The sequence below is a fragment of the Panthera pardus genome, unplaced genomic scaffold, assembly GCF_024362965.1.
Source record: "Panthera pardus isolate Hobbes unplaced genomic scaffold, ASM2436296v1 HiC_scaffold_1, whole genome shotgun sequence".
NCBI lineage: Eukaryota > Metazoa > Chordata > Mammalia > Carnivora > Felidae > Panthera > Panthera pardus.
In genome coordinates, this window is record NW_026526654.1 from 77,721,997 (window position 1) to 77,744,395 (window position 22,399).

Sequence of the window (22,399 nt, forward strand, 5' to 3'; positions counted from 1 at the left end):
TCAAAGACCAGCTACTTCGATGAGTTTCCTCTGACCTCAGCCAGTTGCCCTCTCTTGCTTCTCTGTGATCTCACAGCTTGTTGTAGAAGTTTGCATCTCTTTGTGGGATTTATCACATTCCTTTCAATTGTGGTTACTTGTGCAGTATCTCATCTTCCTTCACCCGTTGCCTCATGGAGGAGAGGGTGTATGTCTTAATAAAGTTTGGATTTTCTACAACTCCTAGAACAGTGGGAGCCTGACAAGGATTTGCAGGGTTCTCACCAGAGAAAATTGCCATATATTCTGCTCCTATATGTTTACCACAGATGTTTCTTAGGATTCTTTCTGCTTTCTCAACAATTTGTTTTAATAATTTTTAGTATGAATTCATTGCTACACTCAGAGGCATCTAGGTTAGATGTTCTATACAAAGGATGGATGGGAGTTTCAGCATGGGGTGCACTGCAGGTAATGGGAAGTGACTGAGAAATAAAAACAGCTTGTGAAGAAACTCTATTCTTTTACCACAATGGCATCCTCAACATTTGGAACCACCACTGGTATCATGGGAAGCTTGGAGTAGAATCTTTAGAGGTGGATGGGATCATAGCTGAAAAGTTGGCCACTTTCCCACTTACTCCAATGCTGGAAACTCCATGAGTTAGTCAGTTCTGCTTGGTTGTGCCAGAGTTACAAATAACTCTTTGTGACTTACAACACACATTTAGTTTTAACTCACTTTGCATGCCAGGTGCAGGTCAGCCATATCTCTGCTCTATGTGTCTTCCTTGTGGCATCTGAGCTGAAAGTCAGCCTGTCTGGGAAAGTTTGGCCTTGTGGCAATAGAAAAAGAGTCATGAAAACGTTCTGTGATGATTTTGTAAGTTTCCACCCAAAAGGGGCACAAAACACTATTACATTTCATTGGCTAAAAGAATTCACATGACCAAGCCTAATGTCAAAAGAAATACAATCTTCCCAAAAGGAGGGAAGAGAATAATTTAGAAAAATTACATAGGGGTGCCTAGGTGGCTCAGTCAGTTAAATGTCCAACTTGGGCTCAGGTCATGATCTCGCGGTTCCTGAGTTTGAGCCCTGCATCTGGCTCTGTGCTGACAGCTTAGAGCTTGAGGCATGCTTCAGAGTCTGTGTCTCCCTCTCTCTCTCCACCCCTACCCCACTTGCACTCTGTCTCTGTCTCTTTCGAAAATAAATAAACATTAAAAAAATTAAAAAAAAAGAAATCATATAAACTAGCTCACCCCAGAAAATAAGTATTAGTGACAATGACACCAGCAATAATAAATTCTAAGTGAATAATAAAAGCTACAAGTGGGAACCTCCATGGATGAAACACTAAGTCACATCATACTTTATTCTTTAACAGTGCTAACACCTAATGGTAGAAGACATACTTAGAAAGCTTAGTTTATTAGCCTAAGGCCACCTAGTTAGAGAACCAACCAAGTCTTCTGGCACCCAATGAGAAGGAAATAAATCCCATTATAATGCCAAGGTAAAGCTGTGGGGCTTTGCACAATTATCCCAGCAATGTGTAAAATGTGCCTCCAAAGCCCTGCATTATTCATAGCTTTGGTTGCAACTCTTCATCCGAAGCTGCCTTGGCAGTCTCCAACCTTATAGCTTCTGATCTCTTATCTTCCTTTGCATGAAACTTGGGGTTGTCAACATTGTTATCTGACACTGTCTTTTGAGAAGTGTGTTTTTTAGTTTTGTTGTTTTGTTTTGTTTTGTTTTGTTTTGTTTTGTTTTGTTTTGGTTTGGTTTTGCTCTACCATCTTCTGTTGCCCTGAGTAACCCTCCAGAGCCTATCCAGAAATCCTGGAATCTCCTTCCCATCCTGGTTATGGCACCAGCAAAGACTGAACCCCGTCAACCCTTACGTGACTCATTTTAAACGAGGTTTGGCAAAGTCAAGCTACTCTTAGTGACCCTTTATAAATATTCATAGGCAGGGATCTTTCTGATAATTTATTATGAATAGAAATTGTTCCTCCTTAGTTTCAAGTTGTCATCTGTTAGGCAGTCCTGGTATTTCATTTTAATGTAAAAAAGATCACTTAGTGATATACTCTGATAATTCCTGAAATCTGTCACCTATCATAGGAGAACAATATTGGCGGTCCTCCAAAACTTACCCGAGGCAAAGCGCTATCGGTAAAGAAAGTAAATATTCTAGGAAAAGGAGGTTGGTTTTTAGAGCGAACAACCCTGAATCATACATTGCAGAATGTTAATATAATTAGCAGCCTGTTTATCAACATATCTGCGTCGTGAGTGTGTGAAGCGTATTGACAATGAAAGGCCTTGCTTTTCTTCGTGATTTAAATTGCCTGTAAAATTCATGAGCGAAAAGCAAAGCAGGGACCAAGGCTGGGGCATGAGTTGGTTATACAAGTCATCGGTAATGAGTTTAAACGCATTCTTTTCTTCCAGCCGCTGGCCTGCCTGTGTGTCAGGCACACAGAGCCGGTTTGCTTAGAGTTCACTTTAACTTCGATTTTACATCAAAAGTAGAGCATCACTTTGTAATCATTAAGTGTTTTGCTTAGCTATTAAATATTAAAGTTCCTCTGATTGCTAAGCCCATAATTAAGAGAGGAAGGAAACCCGTAATGTTACAGATGTTTTCCTATTTGGTAATCACGTGGTGAAAGTAAGCAGGAATATAGATACAGTAGTTGTTTGGTATGAATGGGTACCGCTGAGGAGACTCGGAGATAATAAAGAAAAGCAACTGGGACGTGTGACTGTGATAGCAGAGGAAGGAGAAGGCCCATGTGCATGCAGGAATTTGGGTGACAGAGGAAAGGTAGTGGAGGGTTCTCTGGTTGGATATTAATAATCAGCAACCGTGGGCTGGAGGCAGAAGTGGTTCAGGATTCCATTTTTTTTTTGGGGGGGGGCCCTGAGCATACTGTTCAGAGCTTCACTTCTCTCACCTGTAAAATATGAATAATAATGTCTTCCCTATAAGACTGAGAAGAGAATTCAAGGAGGAGGTGGGTATAAAGGCTTTAGCATTTGATGATTTTAGCTATCATTACTCACTTGTCTATAAACTCCATGAGAACAGGGACTTTGTCCAATTCGCTGCTATGTTTTGGCCCAAAAGATATAATATATATATATTATATTTATATAAGTGAGGATGCCTGGGTGGCTCAGTTGGTTTAAGCATCTGACTCTTGGTTTGGCTCAGGTCATGATCTCACAGTTTGTGAGTTTGAGCCCCATGTGGGGCTCTGTGCTGACTGTGCAGAGCCTGCTTGGGATTTTCTCTTGCCATCTCTCTGCCCCTCCCCCTCTCATGTGTGCGCACTCTCTCTTTCTCAAAATAAGTAAATAAACATAAATATATATATATATATATATATATATATATATATAAATGAATAAAAAGATATCTGGCTGATAATAGACTTTCAACAAACATGCATTGAAATAATGAGTACAAGAAGGGTAATAAGTGAAAGAAATGAGAAACTTAAAAGAAAACAGTATATTGAAAAGACTGGTTTATGAGAAAAAAAATTAAGAAAATTCTGGTTAGGTAACAAGAAACATGTATGTGAAAAGGTAAACTCCAGGACAAGGCAGACATGTTCCAAATAATCGTATAGAATTAGCAGAAATAATAGTCTTGAAGGAAAGTGTTATTTTGGGAAATCCTTTTAACATTACACTTTATTAGTCTGGAGAACGATGTTCCTCAGTGAAGGTAAGGGGCTGTTCTCATTAGAGCACGGTTAATGTTGTGGGGATATGTAACCCCGCCACTAAACTTTGCTTGACAAAATGACTCCACCAGATGGTTTTCTGCCTCTGCCTCTAGTTCTCTGATAATCTATAGGCAAAAAAAAAAAAAAAAAAAAAGGGGTTAAGTGCTTCTCCCAAGAACCTTAGAGATATGGAGTCTGAAACAAGGTGTTTGACCCTGTACCTACACGTGTTTGCTTGAAAGCATGACATAACCAGGTCCCATGATGATGTGTTTGTACACTCATAGTTGGCTGCTTTCGGAATAATCCCCAGCATTTTGCTACTGAGTCTGCATTCTGACCATTTAAGGTCCCCTGCACAATAATGCATTGTGATTGGACGATTCTAGTCTTTTAAGACAATGTGTTAGGTTTTTAGCAGAATGATAGTATTTACCTCAAAACAAACCTAAAGTCAAGTCATGGCATTTTAAGATATTGTAAACCAAATATGAGATGTAAAAGGCATTATTGAAGGTATTCGGGTGGGTCAGTGCTGTGCCTTTGAGTAGGATTCTAGGATGAAAATTTTCATAAGACCAAGATTTCAGTACGAGGGCTAATGTGTAATTATGATCAAAGTCAAAATGATACAATATTCTGGGATATCTGCAGGCTGCTTTTTGCTGGGGTACACATAGTATTACTCAGTGCACATTAAATAATAGGTTATATAGTGCTTAAGGCAAAGCAAAGTGAAATTATTTGCTTTTTGTTGAAAAATGAGTCACTAAAGACTCCAGAAATTGGAGTCTAGACAGAGTGAGTGAATAAACCAGGCAACAGATGAGCCAGTCATTGCAACTGATCCCGACAGCTTTGCCTGCATCAATCTGCACTGCTCAGAGAGGCCATCGAAATGACTAGATCAGAAGGGCAGCTTCCCTTGTGTCTCCAGGTGGGTCCTTAGGTCCGTGTACCTGCAGTAAAACCACTGAATGAGGAAATAGAGCATAAACAGCACAGCAGCGCTTTGACATAACAGCACCTTGAACAATGATGCTCCTGAGGAGCAGGATTGAGGGTGGATGTCAGTTGGCTCCAGAATTTCTGTTTGGTGACTTTTTATGGGAATTGATCTGCCCACAGATCAACTGGCATTATTCACTTCGCGGTTAACCCAAACTCACTGGGGACCCATTGTTTCTCTTCTAGTGTAAAAGCAGCTCTCCTTTCCCAAGCAACTCATGCCTTGTCTCAAAGGAGGGCAAAGTCTTTACTTAGAAGTATAATATTCCCGTACAGGAGAGGAGAAAAATGCGGTTCCCAAGTGTCCAACAATTAGGAGGCATCTCCCTTCAAATCTGGAGGCAAAGGCTGTCTCTGGATTTGCTCACTGGGCCTCTCTGCATAGTCCAAAGCCCTGCACCTAACAGTGATGTTGACTTAATCACATTGAAATTCTCTATAACAGGTATTCTTTGGAGAAGGTGGTTTCTTAAACAAAGCTAAGTTTTGCCTAAAGTGATTTCATTCGGCCATTTTTAGGAGCCAATGCCAAATTCAGTGCTTCTCCTGCTTTAACTTTATAAGGTTTGTTTTCTTTCTGTGTGAGTTTCTTCATCAATAAAAAGAAGATATGAACACTACTTCTAATCTTGTGATTGCATATCAAAGACACAAGAAGGCAAAAAATCCATAGCAGAATAATAGACCATGCAGGGGGCTGTGAGGTTGGGTGCTTTGTTTATCAGACAAATCCAGCTGCTCCCAGGCTTGGTTCTACCAAGAACGCGCGGGTGGGGAGGCACTGCTGATCTGGGCTGGAGCCCTGGGTGTGCTTTCCTCTTGAGCATCTCACTGTGGATCTGGCTGTTATTGACCAGGCTCTGGTTGAGGTCTCCCAACCTGTACCTCACCCCACTTTTCTCACTGAGACCCCTTTCCTCAAGGCTTGAACAAATACTGAGAGCAGGACTGAAGAGAAACAGAAGACAAGAGTGCGCAGTACACATTTAATAACAGTGCTTTTATTTTAATAGTAAATATATCCTCCACACATCCAGAGTGAGAGCCTGGAGGTTTGGGGAGGGTGTGGATATGGGTAGGTGGTACCTTCCGTTCTACATAATGGAAGGGCAGACTTGGAGCATTCCAAGAGAACTTAGTTGCTGATTGAAAACTGAGGGCTCCTAGTGCATGATGACCTTCTCTCTGGGGCCTTACCTGCTATCTCCTGGGGCTTTACTGTCCTTAGCAGCTCAGTCCCTCTTCCCAGACTGTTCATAGCTGGTTACTCTGGCACCCAGAGTGCTCCTGTACCCATCCCAAGCTGCTGGTCCTGGGGCAAGCTCCTGGCTTCCTCTGGGTCCTTTTATTCTCTTTTATTCCTCACCTTTCCTGCAGTGCTCTAAGATGCTGATTTATAGCATTCTAACCAAGTTGCCAGGAGAGTCCCTGCTTTTGTCACCCTCTTGCCCTTCCAGCCAGCTACCATTCTCTACCTCATTGTGTTGGGAGCCAGGAACTTCCTGGGTTTTGATTTATTTGTTTTTGGTCCAAAGACTGCCAGGTTAGACAGCTGATGAGCTGGAGGCATGGTTCTTGGTTCTGTTTCTTTTCTTTCCCATTACCAGGCTGAAAGAAAAAAGGCTGTGTCATTAGATATCTTCATCTGCTTCTTCCCACCCTTGGATACGTTTAATGGCTTTTAGAGGAACAAGTAGAAGTTTTAGCAAGTCGGAGTTCAATAAAGTTCACTTATTTTATCTTCAAAGCAGTGTTCTAGGTCATAGAGGTGGGTGGAGGCTGGCAGCGATTGGGAGGTTCCTATCCTCACTGGTTCCTGAGGTCACTGTGCTGATTTAGAGAAAGACTGACCACTAGTCCTTGAATCCAATGCAAAAGGTCAAGCATTTTTTATGATTTAAATATTTTTGTAAATAAAAATTTTCATGTTTTTGTCTAAAACAGAAATTACTCTCAGATGCCCAGATTTTTCTTTTGTGTACTTAATAATTAATCCCCAATTTGCCATTCACTCCCGTGCTCAGATGACAACTATCATCTAGATCTGCTGTTTGTCTCCTCTTTTTTATGGTGGAGTCCCTGGCAAATAGGAAGCAGGCAAACACATCAAAACTTGTTTTTTTTTAAAGACATCTATAATTTCTGAAATAAAGAAGGAACACATAGCAAATAAACATGAGAAGATGCTATTCATCATGTGTCATCAGGGAAATTTAAACAACAATGAGGTACCACTACCCACCTGTTAGAATGACCAAAATCTAGAACACTGACAACACCAAATGTTGGTGAGGATGTGGACCAATAGGAACCCTCATTCATTGCTGATAGGAATATAAAATAGTAACACTTGTACCACCACCTTGGAAGACAGCTTGGCAGTTTCTTACAAAACTAAACATACTATTACCATACCATCCAGCAATCTTGCTCTTTGATATTTACCAAAAGGAGTTGAAAACTTACATCCACACAAAAACCTGCACACAGATGTTTGTAGCAGCTTTATTCATAATTGCCAAAACTTGGAAGCAACCAAGATGTCCTTCAGTAAGTGAATGGATTCGTAAACTATAGGCCATTCTGCAAATAAAATGTTATTCAGTGGTGAAAGCTATTAAGCTATGAAAAGACATGAAGAAAACTTACCTGCATATTGCTAAGTAAAATAAGTCAATCTGAAAGGACTACATACTGTGCCTCCAATTATATGAAATTCTGGAATAGGCAAAACTACAGAGATAATAAAAAGATCAATGGTTGCCAGGGGTGAGGGAGAGGGGGATAAATAGGCCGAACACAGGATTTTTAGGGCAGCGAAAATATTCTGTATTATACCATAACGGTAGATACATGTCATTATACATTTGTCCAAACCCATAGAATGTACACCAAAAGTGAGCTCTGATGTAAATTATGGACTTTGTGTGATTATGATGTGTCAATGTAGGTTCATCCTTGGTAAAAATGTATAATTCTGGAGAGTGATGTTGGTAATGGGAGAAGCTATACATGTGTGGGGTCAGGGAATATTTGAGCAATCTCTGTACCTTCCTCTCAATTTTATTATAAAACTAAAATTGCTCTTAAAAAATAGAAAATGTTATTTTAAAAAACATGAAAGTAGGATCATCTCTGGGGAGTTGACACAGAGGGACAGAGTCCTGGAAAATTAGTCTATATGAAACAGCCACCATTTGATACAGAATAAGGAGCTGGAGAAAGCCTTTGGTGTTCTGAAATCCCTACATCGTCGGAATGATGGGTATCCATGAAAGGGCTTGGTCTAGAGGAACCGATCACCACAGGTGCATCAGGGCCCACACGATTCCCTTAGGTGACCTGATATGTGCACAAATTCTCTTATATTAATGACCATTTATATGAAACTAAGCTATTTAAGCAGGTCTACACTTAAGGAAAGGTATTGATGATTGGCCAGTGACTGGCCAGTCCCACATTCATGTCAATTAGTCGGGTGGATGGTGTTCATCCCAATCATCTGAGAATAGCAGCGTGCAGCAGGTGTCCATCCTGTGGATCACAGACAGACCCTGGGGGGCACTGGCCTTGATGGAAAGGTGGGGGGCGTGGCGTGGAGTGATATGTGGGCTCCATGCTGATGAGGTCTTGAGGGGATGCTGAAAGGGAAGAAAGAGCTGAAGAAAAAGAAGTGAGATGAAGCCAAAGTCAAATATGTTCGTTTTCAAAAGTTGCTGCAGGATGGCCCTAAGCTGGGGAAACCAGGGGAAGTTCATTTTCTCACTTTGTTCTTCCCCCTTTCACCCAAATGGGCCTAGAAGTAGTATTCATCTGCATTATGGGTTAAATAAGCATTGAGATTTAATCACCATGTAGAATATTGTTCCCATGGGAAATATGTTCCAACTTCCAAATGACTGACTAGAGATGCCAGTCTTCAAAGGAGTGGGTTAGTTGCCCCTGAACTAACTTTTTTTGTGATCTTTATTGATTTTTGAGACAGAGAGAGAGCATGAGTGGAGGAGGGGCAGATAGAGAGAGGAGACACAGAATCTGAAGCAGGCTCCAGGCTCTGAGTTATCAGCACAGAGCCCGACGCGGGGCTCAAACTCATGAGCCCTGAAATCACGACCTGAGCTGAAGTCGGTTGCTTAGCTGACTGAGCCACCCAGGTGCCCTGCCCTGAACTACCTTTAATGGAACTCATAACTAAATATAAGCACTCAGATTGTGGCAGTTCATGACTGAGATTATTTCTAGACTCTTGACCTCCTTAAGTAAATTTTTTATCCCTTCTCATTTTGTGGTGCTAAGCTCTCTATATATTGTTTATGTTAACATTTCTAAGTTGATTTTTAAGAAATCTCTTTATTTTTCCCAAGTCATAAAGCATCTATAATTTGAAAAACAAATCTGAATGCCTTAATTATAGAGAACCAACAAATAATGTGGATTAACTTTTAACTAGAGGCAGAAATACAATTAAGCTAAAATCTTAATTACCAATGTGGTCTGATCTGAGGCACCCATCATACTCCAAGAGCCCACAAATCTCACCTGCCCTCTCTACCCACATTGCAGAAACCATCATTGCTACCCTTTCATTCTTAGCTTAGGGGTGCTTTATTGCCAAAGGATTCTTGTGTGGTATGGGAGGAGCTGAATTTACTCTTTAATGTAACATGGTCAACAGCACATGTCCTCCTAACCCAGGAGGAAATTAGATGATGTATATGAATAAGCATTGTATATTTTAAAGTATTTTTAAAACCCACACATCTTTGGAGAGCAAATAATTAAACAGCAAAATCAAGCAACTCTACATAGGGAAGATTTCTTATTCTATGACATGGGAACAGTGATAGTAACTTCCAGACAATAGAACAGTTTTGATTATTGTTTTGTCTTTTCTTTTGTTTGTTTTACTTTTTTTGTAGCTCTCAGCCTAAAAGTTATCTTATGTCCTTTAAAAGCTATATGGGAACACATAACCAAATATAAGCACTCAGACGGCAAAAGTTTATGATTGAGATAATTTCTAGACTTTTGACCCTATTAAGTAAACTTTTGATCCCTTCTAGAAAACAGAGCTTAAAACAAAACTTACATGATGATACTTTATTGAGGAGTGAATCCCAGGAAACCAGGAGTGAGAAAGAAATGGAGTGAGGCTAGGAAGGAGGGTGAGCAAATACAAGGGAGTGTGTTTCAGAGATGCCTGCACTCCTGTACAAGAGATGAAGAAGGGCATTATGTAATAATTACAGGGTCTATCCATCAGGAAAAGCTAACAATTATAAATGTCTATGCACCAAATATGGGAGCCCCCAAATATATACAACAATTACTCATAAACATAAGCAACCTTATTGATAAGAATGTGGTAATTGCAGGGGACTTTAACACTCCACTTACAGAAATGGATAGATCATCTAGACACACGGTCAATAAAGAAACAAGGGCCCTGAATGATACATTGGATCAGATGGACTTGACAGATATATTTAGAACTCTGCATCCCAAAGCAACAGAATATACTTTCTTCTCGAGTGCACATGGAACATTCTCCAAGATAGATCACATACTGGATCACAAAACAGCCCTTCATAAGTATACAAGAATTGAAATCATACCATGCATACTTTCAGACCACAATGCCATGAAGCTTGAAATCAACCACAGGAAAAAGTCTGGAAAACCTCCAAAAGCATGGAGGTTAAAGAACACCCTACTAACGAATGAGTGGGTCAACCAGGCAATTAGAGAAGAAATTAAAACATATATGGAAACAAACGAAAATGAAAATACAACAATCCAAATGCTTTGGGACGCAGCGAAGGCAGTCCTGAGAGGAAAATACATTGCAATCCAGGCCTATCTCAAGAAACAAGAAAAATCCCAAATACAAAATCTAACAGCACACCTAAAGGAAATAGAAGCAGAACAGCAAAGGCAGCCTAAACCCAGCAGAAGAAGAGAAATAATAAAGATCAGAACAGAAATAAAAAATATAGAATCTAAAAAAACTGTAGAGCAGATCAACAAAACCAAGAGTTGGTTTTTTGAAAAAATAAACAAAGTTGACAAACCTCTAGCCAGGCTTCTCAAAAAGAAAAGGGAGATGACCCAAATAGATAAAATCATGAATGAAAATGGAATTATTACAACCAATCCCTCAGAGATGCAAGCAATTATCAAGGAATACTATGAAAAATTATATGCCAACAAACTACACAACCTGGAAGAAATGGACAAATTCCTAAACAGCCACACACTTCCAAAACTCAATCAGGAGGAAATAGAAAGCTTGAACAGACCCATAACCAGTGAAGAAATTGAATAAGTGATCAAAAATCTCCCAACAAATAAGAGTCGAGGACCAGATGGCTTCCCAGGGGAGTTCTACCAGACGTTTAAAGCAGAAATAATACCTATCCTTCTCAAGCTATTCCAAAAAATAGAAAGGGAAGGAAAACTTCCAGACTCATTCTATGAAGCCAGTATTACTTTGATTCCTAAACCAGACAGAGACCCAGTAAAAAAAGAGAACTACAGGCCAATATCCCTGATGAATATGAATGCAAAAATTCTCAATAAGATACTAGCAAATCGAATTCAACAGCATATAAAAAGAATTATTCACCATGATCAAGTGGGATTCATTCCTGGGATGCAGGGCTGGTTCAACATTCACAAATCAATCAATGTGATACATCACATTAATAAAAGAAAAGATAAGAACCATATGATCCTGTCAATCAATGCAGAAAAGGCATTTGACAAAATTCAGCACCCTTTCTTAATAAAAACCCTCGAGAAAGTCGGGATAGAAGGAATATACTTAAACATCATAAAAGCCATTTATGAAAAGCCCACAGCTAACATCATCCTCCATGGGGAAAAACTGAGAGCTTTTTCCCTGAGATCAGGAACATGACAGGGATGTCCACTCTCACCACTGTTGTTTAACATAGTGTTGGAAGTTCTAGCATCAGCAGTCAGACAACAAAAGGAAATCAAAGGCATCAAAATTGGCAAAGATGAAGTCAAACTTTCACTTTTTGCAGATGACATGATATTATACATGGAAAATCCGATAGACTCCACCAAAGGTCTGCTAGAACTGATACATGAATTCAGCAAAGTTGCAGGATACAAAATCAAGGTACAGAAATCAGTTGCATTCTTATACACTAAAAATGAAGCAACAGAAAGACAAATAAAGAAAGTGATCCCATTCACAATTGCACCAAGAAACATAAAATACCTAGGGATAAATCTAACCAAAGATGTAAAAGATCTGTATGCTGAAAACTATAGAAAGCTTATGAAGGAAATTAAAGAAGATACAAAGAAATGGAAAAATATTCCATGCTCATGGATTGGAAGAATAAATATTGTCAAAATGTCAATACTACCCAAAGCTATGTACACATTCAATGCAATCCCAATCAAAATTGCACCAGCATTCTTCTCGAAACTAGAACAAGCCATCCTAAAATTCATATGGAACCACAAAAGGCCCCGAATAGCCAAAGTAATTTTGAAGAAGACCAAAGCAGGAGGCATCACAATCCCAGACTTTAGCCTCTACTACAAAGCTGTCATCACCAAGACAGCATGGTATTGGCACAAAAACAGACACATAGACCAATGGACTAGAAAGAAACCCCAGAACTAGACCCACAAACGTATGGCCAACTCATCTTTGCCAAAGCAGGAAAGAATATCCAATGGAAAAAAGACAGTCTCTGTAACAAATGGTGCTGGGAGAACTGGACAGCAACATGCAGAAGATTGAAACTAGACCACTTTCTCACACCATTCACAAAAATAAACTCAAAATGGATAAGGGACCTGAATGTGAGACAGGAAACCATCAAAACCCTAGAGGAGAAAGCAGGAAAAGACCTCTCTGACCTCAGCCGTAGCAATCTCTTACTTGACACATCCCTTGACACAAAGGCAAGGGATTTAAAAGCAAAAATGAACTACTGGGACCTTATGAAGATAAAAAGCTTCTGCACAGCAAAGGAAACAACCAACAAAACTAAAAGGCAACCAACGGAATGGGAAAAGATATTTGCAAATGACATATCAGACAAAGGGCTAGTATCCAATATCTAGAAAGAGCTCACCAAACTCCACACCCGAAAAACAAATAACCCAGTGAAGAAATGGGCAGAAAACATGAATAGACACTTCTCTAAAGAAGACATCTGGATGGGCAACAGGCACATGAAAAGATGCTCAACGTGGCTCCTCATCAGGGAAATGCAAATCAAAACCACACTCAGATATCACCTCACGCCAGTCAGAGTGGCCAAAATGAGCAAATCAGGAGACTATAGATGCTGGAGAGGATGTGGAGAAACGGGAACCCTCTTGCACTGTTTGTGGGAATGCAAATTGGTGCAGCCACTCTGGAAAACAGTGTGGATGTTCCTCAAAAAATTAAAAATAGACCTACCCTATGACCCAGCAATAGCACTGCTAGGAATTTACCCAAGGGATACAGGAGTACTGATGCATAGGGGCACTTGTACCCCAATGTTTATAGCAGCACTCTTAACAATAGCCAAATTATGGAAAGAGCCTAAATGTCCATCAACTGACGAATGGATAAAGAAATGTGGTTTATATACACAATGGAGTACTACGTGGCAATGAGAAAGAATGAAATATGGCCCTTTGTAGCAATGTGGATGGAACTGGAGAGTGTGATGCTAAGTGAAATAAGCCATACAGAGAAAGACAGATACCATATGGTTTCACTCTTATGTGGATTCTGAGAAACTTAACAGAAACCCACGGGGGAGGGGAAGGAGAAAAAAAAAAAGAGGTTAGAGTGGGAGAGAGCCAAAGTATAAGAGACTCTTAAAAACTGAGAACAAACTGAGGGTTGATGGGGGGTGGGAGGGAGGGGAGGGTGGGTGATGGGTATTGAGGAGAGCACCTTTTGGGATGAGCACTGGGTGTTGTATGGAAACCAATTTGACAATAAATTTCATATATTGAAAAAAAATTTTTTTTAATAAAAAAAAAAAGAGATGCCTGCACTCTAGGATGAATTGATTTCTCGGTGCCATAGGAAGCTCTGGAAAGTACACACAATGCCACTAGATCTGTCAACAATCATTCCAAGGGGAGAAAGGGAGAAGGATTATTCCACTGGCTCCCAACTCCTATTGATCTTAACTTGCATCTGTAGTATGTTGATGCCCTTATATCCTTTACTTTTTGGATGCACATCTGTTTGCACTTTGCAGCAACAGGGGAGCATTAGAGAATTTGTAAGGTGAGGCACCCACACAACACCTGGGATGTGACTCAGAGCCCTGGGTCTACAGAAGAAGGAGCAGCAGCAACCAAGCTCCATGACTCTAAGCAACACCAAGGCAAGTGTGTGGGTCTGGGGTGATGCCCAAACCATACACAAGAAAAGAGAGCATAGAAGAAAGGCAGCCACTTTAGGTCATTTCTGCTGCTACTCTTGCTGACTGCACTTTTGAGAAGGGAGGAAATTTCTTGTTCTCAGACTGCAGAGTGTTGTATAGAGGCCATTAGTGATGGAGATAATTAGAGGTATAGAGTTGATCAAAACTTGACCTATAATGACCACTTTGAGAAGCTGCCACAGAGACAGTAAGATTTTTCTGCAAAGCAGTATTTCAGATATACAAGGGAGCAACTTGTATATCAGTGTAACAGGGAAACAGGGAAAAGAATGCAGGAAAGACGTTCTAGTGGTACAAAAAGAAAGATTCCGAAGAGCAAAATAAAATGGTTCTAGTGCTGACCAAGCTTCATCAGTCCTTATAACCACATTTAATTGAAATGTTGGATTTATTTTTTGGTATCTATATGTAACATACATATTTATTCATGCAGTACATATTTATTGAGAACTGACTGAAGACCAGGTTCTGTTCTAGGCTTCAGTCGCACAGCTGTTTCTATGCTCTGGGCACTTGGATTCCATTGTAGGAAGACAGACAAGAGCATGTCAGAGGGTGGTTAAGTGTCATGAAGGACAATACAGCAGGACAAGGGAGAGAGAGTGCGTGTGAAAGAAGGTCAGGAATGCTATTTATACAGGCAGTCAAGGAAAACCTCTGTGATAGGGCAACACTTGAGCAGAGCCCTAAAGAAGAGAAAGGAGTGAGCTTGGTATCTGGAGGAGAGAAGGCAGAAGCCCAAGGAGAGGCCACAGGTGTCGTTGAGGAGACTGACATTCATGCGATGAATACATGCACAGGCACATATCTTTCCAAAGTGAACAAATTGGTAAACTGCATAGAGTTTATTTAATATTCTCACCAGATATTCTCAATTTTATTGGCACCATAAATGTTAGAACTGAAAAAAAAACCCTTTATGCTATTATTCAAAAGAGTTACCTGAAAATGGGAAACCCCATTGACAATTGCAGTCAAGATCCTGGCATCCAGGGCCCAGTAGCCCTGACTATGCAGATAGGATCATCTGGGAAGGTAGGAAGAACTTGTCTATGGATGGATGTGACACACACCTAGGTGTACATGGCAGATGGGTCCTGGAGGGACAGGATACCAGACCAGTATAGTTTAAGGATGAGTTGGGAGGAAAGAAAAGTTCTGTCTGTGGTTGACAGCTGTATGCCTGAGGCCTTGTTTTGAGGATGCTTTGTTTGGCCTAAGGATAATAACAGTTAATACACTGTTGAATGTTTTTAAAAAAATGAGTTCGAATGCCTTTAGGTCATGTGTCTCTTGTTTTTGTAGTCAGCTGGAGTGGGGCTACAGACTCCTGGCACACCAGCATGGTGTTTATATCATGCCAGACCCACATCTCTCAATGTAAGAATGAATGGTAAACATGAGGACATAAGACACAAGGCAGAAATTCAGATAATTCACACATGTGGGGTACACACGTTCATGGATCCAAAACGGGGTACTGTTGGTGTGTCAGAACGACTGCAGTTCATCTGTATTTGCTTGGAGGTCTAGGCTATTTTTCAAGGTTTAAATCTTGGCTATAAAAATGTATTGGTGACATTTTAAGTCCCAGCCTGAGAACAAAGTTTGATTTTTAAATTCAAACTTATCATTCCAAAACTCATTCTGGCACCTTTTTAGGGCTTGATGAATTGTTTCAAAGATGTTTATTGCTTTTAAGTCCCTATTTTATTGCCAAGCTTGTAATACACAAACTGCTTTGAATTTTGTTAAGATAGTGAGTGATTAGACAGTGATATGACTTTAAAACAGAAAACAACAAAGAGATTTAACTGGATTAAGAGAGAAGGATAGTACATTTTATGTAGTTACTCTGTTTCTAAGAATTAAAATATGCTTCCTCTGGATATGTATTTGCATCATATAACATAATAAGGGAGCTCCAAAAATATCACTGTGTTCTTTGCAAGAAAGGACAACAATTTGTTCTGTATCAACAGCAACATTGTCTATTTCAAACAGCTTTCAGCTGGGATCTCTAAGTTCCGTACAAATATTATCCAAACCAACTAATACCGGATGGATGTTGCCATGGTTGATCATTGATTAGAGCAGTAGGTTGACAGCTAGTTACTCTTGAAGTTGGCTCAATTTCTTTTGACCCAAAGTCAAGTGGCTTAGCATATCCAGGTGCCTCTCAGGCCAAGAGCTCTAAACGGTCAAACTCAGTGTCAAGTATCTGAAGACCTTAAATAATCAGCCTTGGGTGAGACTTGATAGGTCCTATCCAACTATACAATTTGATACATCCTAAGATTTTAGGATCCATCCTGATTGCAAGTTATAAAAATCAACTGAGATAAAGTAAAAATGGACGATTTATTGTGCAGAGCCAGGGACCTCATGGAACACAAAGACAGGAATGCAGCCAGGCCTCAGGAAGTATGAGGAACTAGGAAGCCCCTGGGAACCTAGAGGTATACTCACTCAGATTCTGGTCTCTGCTTCTCTTTGCGTCTATCCTTAATTGTTTTTCTCTTAAGAGACATTTCTCTGCTCCTTTATTTACATGGCATCATGTTGCCACCCTCAAATGCCATATTTATATGTTTTAAGTTTTGCTTCCCCAAAGGTCATGACATCTGTCCCTTTGTATTAGTTATCTATTGCTGTATAACACATTATCCTAAGGCTTAGTAACTGAAAGCAACAAACATTTATTATTTTACAGTATTTGTGCCGGCAGGAAATAAGGTGTGGCTTAGCTGGGTGCCTCTTCCTCAAAATCTCACACAAGGCTGCAATTGAAATGCTGACTAGAGCTGCAGTTTTATTGAAAGGTTTCACTGAAGGAGGATTTGCTCCTAAATTCACTCATATGGCTCTTGGCAAGATTCAGTTCCTTGGAGGTTGTTGAGCACACTGGCTATTGAGTTCTCATAATTCCTTGCAACATGGGCCTTTCCATAGGGCAACTCACAATATGGCAGCTGGTTTCTAGCAGACTGAGCATGAAAGGGAGAGCAAGATGGAAGTTGCTGTCTTTTTATAACCCAATCTCAGAGTTGACATACCATCACCTTTTCTTATTCTACTTGTTAGAAGTGAGACACTAGGTTCAGTCCACACTCAAGAGAGCATACATTCCAGTATATAGAGATCACTGGGGGTCTTTTAAGAGGGTACCTATTACTATTACATGCTCTCTGTCTCCTAATTCCACATTCCCCGGCAAAGCACCCCCCAAGCTGGGTCAGGTGACTGTTGTTGTTCCAATCAGCCATAGAGGGGCTGTAGACTCATAGTATATATGGCATGCATGCTGCTGGTCATAGTAGTAAAAGACACAGGGGGAACCATCATGGACAAGGACAGCAGTTAAAGAGTTTGGACCTGAGTAAAATACTCCAAACTATAACCACAATCAACTTACTTAACCTTTTTTTTCTTAATGGGAATAAAATTGCCTAGCAGATTATTCATCTCCCAAAAGACTAGGTCTCTGCATACAGATTTGCTGAATAATTCAGATTCTTGAAGCCCTTACTCCTAAATTATATATGTAACTAAGAATAAAGTGCTTTTTAAATAATTCACAATATGTGCCATTATCCTTTTTAATTTGTTTTTTGTTTAGGAAATTGTGGTAAAATATACGTAACATGCAATTTACCATTTTAACCATTCTGAGTCATACAGTTCAGTGGTGTTGGGTCCATTCACAATGTTGTACAACCATTACCACCATGCATCTCCAAAACTTCTTTCATCTTCTAAAAGTGAAACTTTATATCCATTACACATGCTAACTGGGTTTCCCTTGCCCCTTGCATCTGGAAATCACCATTCTACTTTCTGTCTCTATCAATTTGACTACTCTAGGAAATTCATAGGAGTGGAATCATACAGTATTTGTCCTTTCATGACTGGCTTATTTTACTTGTCATAATGTCTTCAACATTCATCCATTTGGTAGCATGTGTCAGAATTTTCTTCCTCTTTATGGCTTAATAATCTTCCATGGTATCTGTATACCACACTGTCTTTATTATCCATCCATCTACTAATGGACACATGGGTTGCTCTACCTTTCGGCTATTGGGAATTATCCTACTATGAACACTGGTATACGAATATCTGTCCAAGTCCCTGCTTTCGGTTCCTTTGGATATATGCTTAGAAGTGGAATTACTGAATCAGAGTAATTCTATTTTTAACTTTTTGAGGAGCTGCCATACTGGTTCCCATAGAAGCTGCACCATTTTACATTCCCACCAGGAAAGCACAAAGATTCTGATTTCTCTATATCCTTACCAATACTTTTTTTCCGGTTTTTGTTTTTGCTTGGTAATAGCCATCCTAATGGGTGAAAAGTGGTATCTCATTGTGGTTTTGATATTCATTTCTCTAGCGATGAATTATGTAGAGCATCTTTTCATGTATTTATTGGCCATTTGTGGAGAAATGTCTATTCAACTCCTTTGTCCATTTTAATCTGTCTGGATTTGTTGTTGTTGTTGTTGTTGAGTTGTAAGAGTTCTTTATATATTCTAGATACTAACCCTTTATTAGATGTATGACCTGCAAATATTCTGTGGGGTTGCCTTTTTCACTGTGTTGATGGTCTCCATTTTAAATTTTTATATAATCCAGTTTATCTATTTTTTATTTTGCTGCTTATGTTTTTGGTGTCATGGAGAAGAAATCATTATCAAATCCAATGCCATTAAGCAGCTTTTCCCCTATTTTTTTCTTTTTTTATTTAAAATTTTTTTTAAGGTTTATTCATTTTTCAGAGACAGAGATACAGAGCGTGAGTGGGGGAGGGGCAGAGAGAGAGGGAGACACAGAATCCGAAACAGGCTCCAGGCTCTGAGCTGTCAGCACAGAGCCCCACGTGGGGGCCGAACTCACAGAGGGCAAGATCGTGACCTGAGCTGAAGTTGGATGCTTAACCAACTGAGCCACCCAGGCGCCCCACCCCCATTTTTTTCTTAAGAGTTGTATGGTCTGTGCTCTTGGATTTAGATCTTTGAGCCACTATCCTTTGTCGGCATAACCCGAGGAGCCTAGAAAGTTGGTATTAAATTATGACTGACATTTCTGTTTGTGGTTAAGTGGGCACCCACCATTTTCTTTTCTAAGGCATAGAAAAAAGAAAGCATTTTCCACACTTCTATCCTCATTATGATATCTGAGAATCACAAAGATTTGCAAAAACGTAACAAACGTTACTGAGTTCTCCAATTATCTCCCTAGGTGACTCAGACAGTGTTTAGGAGCCTATTATGTTATATCAGAAAATCTGAACTCTGACATGATCTAACAGATGCACTTAAAAGTTTTTGAAAAGGCCGAGTAAAGTTATGTGTTATTTTCAGGACATCATTCCTAAATGTTTGTGATATTTTAAGTGTGTTTAATGGTCTTGATTTAACATGATAGTTTTAGTGCTCTCTCTGACATACAGTAGGTATCTAAAATCTTTGGTGGATCATTATTTATTTTGCCTTCCCTTTGCTAACTCTAAGTTTGCATTTAGGATGCAAATGTTCTCATCTGCACCATAGGTGTTTATCACCACACCTAAATATCACACATCTGTTCTTTCTACAGTCACCAGTAAGAAAGGAGAAACATGTTCCTGTAAAACAAAGTGCTTGCTCCACGGGTTAACCCTGGCAGCCTCTGGTGAAACCCCTTTATTTAAATAACCTTCCCTAAGCACCTGGTGGCTCTGTTGCTACAGGAGTCACTAGAAACTCCATAGGTAAGTGGATTAGTTATGAAACTTCTGGCTTTTATGATACATTTGAGGCACTAGAAAATCCCAGTTTGGTCCAAACTAATTCAAGTGATTATTTGGCTAGAGTCAAAGATTTGGGAAAGGCCCCCCAAAAGGCTTTGGGATCCAAACCTTCTAGCAGCTCACCCAAAGCTGGAGGAACTTGTTCCTTTGGCCTCTCCAGTTCCATTCCCCAAGCTTGGCTGGGGCTGGGAGGAGCAGTGTCATGGTGGGTGACAGTAGTCAACGGTAGAAGGGTTGCCTAGACTGTTGCACCTCATCCAGCTTACCATCCCAGATCTCTCCCTCCCCGTCCATACTATTAACATATGTATTAGGTAGGGTAGGCTAAATTGCTGTGAGAAAGAGACTCAAAGTATAACAGCTCAACACAAGAGTCTTTTCCCCCCCTCTCTTATGAGCCCAGGTTCATCCCAAATGAAAACATGTTCCGTCTTCCAGAATATTTTCTTGAGAACCTAGAGATCACTTATCATTGATATGAAGTCAGTAGAAGCAAATTCCCTTGGCAATGGCTGAAGTTATTTTTTCATCGAGGGATATGGGGCAGAGGTCTGGGTTTTGGTATGACAACTCAAATTGGGCCAATACATGGAAGAGGAAGCTTCACTTAATATTCGTTTTACCATTTTCTAGTTTTTAAATCGTATTTATATCCATAAATTCATTTGTATAAGCTCCTACTATAGTAATGAAAATATTTAAGCTTCTCAGCCTAAATAGCTCATTAGGATTTCAGCCTGCAACATTTTCACAGACAACTCATTATTTCTGATGATTTCACACTGTTCAGTACAGCTGTGTCATGACAATGTGGAGCAGTGAAATATTAGGGGTAAGCTGGGCCATCCATTATGAATCCCTGTTTTAGCTGCTTATTGATGCTCCCCCCCCACAAAGAAATGAATAAACCCCTGACATTCCATTGTTTGACATCATACTCAAAATTCTTCTTTGAAGAAAGTAAAAAAGCTGCTCAGTTCTGCTTAGCTACAATTATTTCTCCCCTCAGAGTGGTGGATTGGTGGAAAAGAGTTCAGTGAGGGATGTGAGGGCTCTAGAGAACACTCATCTTTGCTGTGAATTCACATTAATCAAATTGCCTGAAGTACAAGTCCTTTCTTTAGGTCTTGACTGAGAATGCCTTAATTCCAGAGGCAGTAAGAACAGGGAGTCAAGACGAGGGTGAAGAAAAGACTTGTGGCTGATCACTTTGCGTCTTCCCAGGGGATGGAAAGCTTTCTCCAGGGCCCAGCGACAGACAAGATTAAGAAGGAGGCTATGAAAATATTTAGGATGGGACTAAGATTCTGAAGATTTAGATTACCAGTGTGACTCTGAAATTAAATTGAAATTTTTCTACTTTGGTTTCTTACCAGGATGTAGGAAAACATGACCTCCTTGAAATTAGAGCAGATGGTCACAAGGAGTCATCTGGACGAGAAGAAATGATGGGTGCCTAATATGCCCTCTGAGACAAGTGGAAGTTGGAGGCACCAGACCCAGGCAGAGGTTCCAGGATGCCAGGTCACATTCGAGGTCTGGGAGGAGTAGTACCAGCTACAGAGCATGAGGTAGAGAGATCCAACAAGAGCTCAGTAAGTCTGCCCTAAGAGGTCAGCCCGAGAGGCTGGGGTGGAGGGCAGATTCCAGGACCCAGGGCTCAGGAGGAATCCCAGGGGGAGCCTCAGCTGAGGCACTCTGTGCTGACGCTTCCTCAGCGCTTGATGGGAGGCCATCTGACCTCGTAGGCTGTAGGAAGCCTGCAAGACTCTGAGCTGGTTCACAGAAGGACAGAAACACAGGGTGAAATGACAAGGAAAGAATAAATAGGGATTTGAAAGGTGTAACCACAGAATCAACTAATTCCATGTTAGATATAGCAGAAAGACAAGTCTAGTGCTCTAGCCGTTCATCAGCTGTGGCTTTTTGAGAAATCAACTTATTCTTTCTAATCCTTAGTTTCTTCATCTATAATATGGGCTCAGAATTTAGTGACAGTCCTCATATGTGACACAATTAGGGCCCGTACTTGGTCGGTTAATAAAAATCAAGCAAACAAACAAATAAAACAGCTCAGGTGTGCAATTTTGAGCAATGATAGGCATTATACTGGCAATATTTTTTTAAAATACAGGAGAGTGCATTTATTACCCAACATTTTGGTGCAGGGTTGAAGCATTTTTCTGAATAAAGCTGGAGTCCTTCCTTTCTTGCAAAAGCGACGCCCGTGATGAATTGTCACCTCTCTTGTACTTTTGTTATTAAAGGTATTGAAGACTTACACTTCAGTTTAAGTAAACAATCATTCCAGATCTTTATTCCCACTCACATTATCTCCACCCTTTGTTTATTTTTTTTACTTTTTTGCAACAGTGTGGCCCGTGGCAAATTTGATTACAGCTTTTCGTTTGTTTGTTTTAGCTGACTTGCCTTTA

General features: G+C 40.1%; 1 long non-coding RNA gene across 1 annotated transcript in view; it reads left to right on the forward strand.

The window, feature by feature from the left end:
* LOC109266049 (uncharacterized) overlaps positions 1-21,527 on the forward strand; it is a 70,387-nt gene extending 48,860 nt beyond the window's left edge. The window contains exons 4-5 of the long non-coding RNA XR_002079500.2: positions 19,772-19,925; positions 21,341-21,527. This is a non-coding gene — a long non-coding RNA (uncharacterized LOC109266049). The remainder of the gene's footprint in view (positions 1-19,771; positions 19,926-21,340) is intronic.
* The last annotated feature ends 872 nt before the right edge of the window (positions 21,528-22,399 follow it).